The sequence below is a fragment of the Leuresthes tenuis genome, unplaced genomic scaffold, assembly GCF_036924035.1.
Source record: "Leuresthes tenuis unplaced genomic scaffold, fLeuTen1.0.hap1 SCAF_40, whole genome shotgun sequence".
NCBI lineage: Eukaryota > Metazoa > Chordata > Actinopteri > Atheriniformes > Atherinopsidae > Leuresthes > Leuresthes tenuis.
In genome coordinates, this window is record NW_027325394.1 from 248736 (window position 1) to 250979 (window position 2244).

Below are 2244 nucleotides of genomic sequence, written 5' to 3' on the forward strand. Positions count from 1 at the left end.
TGATATTCGAAAATTTTCTTTCATGTTTTCTAGCAATTATTGATGGACATTCAGACCGTCTTGCAGCTGAACACCTCCGCTCCCACTTTTGATGGTGTATAGTCGGGCTTTCGAGCCTTTTCTTCCCCAGTTTTTACAAATTATGGTTGGACATTCAGACCTTCTTGCAGCCGAAAACCTCCACTCCCTCTTTTTATCATACATTGTCGGGCATTCGCACCTTTTCTTACCCGCTTTTTACAAACCATGGTCGGACTTTCACACCTTTTAGTAGCCGAACAACTCCGCTCCCGCTATTGATTGTGTACAGTCGGGTATTTTAACCTTTTCTTACCCGCTTTTTACCAACTATGGTTGGACATTCACACCTTCTTACAGCAGAACACCTCCGCTCCCTGTTTTGATTATGTATGGTTTGACATTCGCACCTTCTCTCACCCGCCTTTTACTATGGTTGGCCATTCACAGCTTCCTCTCCACCATACTTGTATGGTGGGATATTCACACCCACCTGCATCCGAAGACCTCCGCCCCCACTTTTGTTGATATTTAGTCGGTCATTCGCACCTTACCCGCTTTTGGCAAACTATGGCCTTCTTGCAGCCAAACACCTCTGATCTCGCTTTTGATGATGTAAGGTTGGGCATTCAGACCTTGCTTCACCTGCTTTTCACCAAATATAGTCGGACATTCACACCCACTTGCATCCGAAGACCTCCGCCCCAAATTTTGTTGATATTTAGTCGGACATTCGCACCTTACCCGCTTTTGGCAAACTATGGCCTTCTTGCAGCCAAACACCTCTGATCTCGCTTTTGATGATGTAAGGTTGGGCATTCAGACCTTGCTTCACCTGCTTTTCACCAAATATAGTCGGACAGTCACACCTTCTTGCAGCCGAACACTTCCGCTCCACCTTTTAGTGTTCTATCACACCTTTTTTTCACCGCATTTTATACATTATGGTTGGAAATTTTCAACCACTCTCATCCGAAGACCTCTCCTCCCGCTTTTGTTAATATATTTGAACTTTAGTCGGACATTCAAACCTTCTTGCAGCTGAACCACCTCCGCTCCCTGTTTTGATCATATATGGTCTGGCAATACTACCTTTTCTTACCCGTTTGTGAGTAATTATGGCTGGACATTCACACCTACTTGCAGCCGAACACAACCTCTCTCGCTTTTGATGATGTATGGACCGGCATTCTTACCTTTTCTAACACATTTTCCAGCAATTATGGTCGGAGATTCACACCTACTCACAGCCGAACAACTCCGCTACCGCATTTGATGGTGTATAGTCGGGCATTCTCACCCTTTCTCATAAGCTTTTGGCAAATTATGATCTGACATTCACACCTACTTGCAGTCGAACAGCTCTGCTCCCGCTTTTGATTATGTATGGTTGGATATTCGAACCTTTTCTTAACTGCTTTTTACAAACTTTGGTTGGACGTTCACACCTTCTTGTAGCCGAACACATGCACTCCTGCTTTTGATGATGTATGGTTGGGCATTCGCACCTTTTTTTTACCCATTTTTCAGGTATTATGGGTGGACATTCACACCTTCTTGCAGCTGAACACCTCCTCTCCCACTTATGATCATGTGTGGTTTGATTTTCGAAAATTTTCTTTCATGTTTTCTAGCAATTATTGATGGACATTTAGACCTTCTTGCAGCTGAACACCACCTCTCCCGATTTTGATTATGTATGGACCGGCATTTTTACCTTTTGTAACACATTTTTCAGCAATTATGGTCGGAGATTCACACCTACTCACAGCCGAACAACTCCGCTACCGCATTTGATGGTGTATAGTCGGGCATTCTCACCCTTTCTCATCAGCTTTTTGCAAATTATGATCTGACATTCACACCTATTTGCAGTCGAACAGCTCTGCTCCCGCTTTTGATTATGTATGGTTGGATATTCGAACCTTTTCTTAACTGCTTTTTACAAACTTTGGTTGGACGTTCACACCTTCTTGTAGCCGAACACATGCACTCCTGCTTTTGATGATGTATGGTTGGGCATTCGCACCTTTTTTTTACCCATTTTTCAGGTATTATGGGTGGACATTCACACCTTCTTGCAGCTGAACACCTCCCCTCCCACTTATGATCATGTGTGGTTTGATTTTCGAAAATTTTCTTTCATGTTTTCTAGCAATTATTGATGGACATTTAGACCTTCTTGCAGCTGAACACCACCTCTCCCGATTTTGATGATGTATGGAC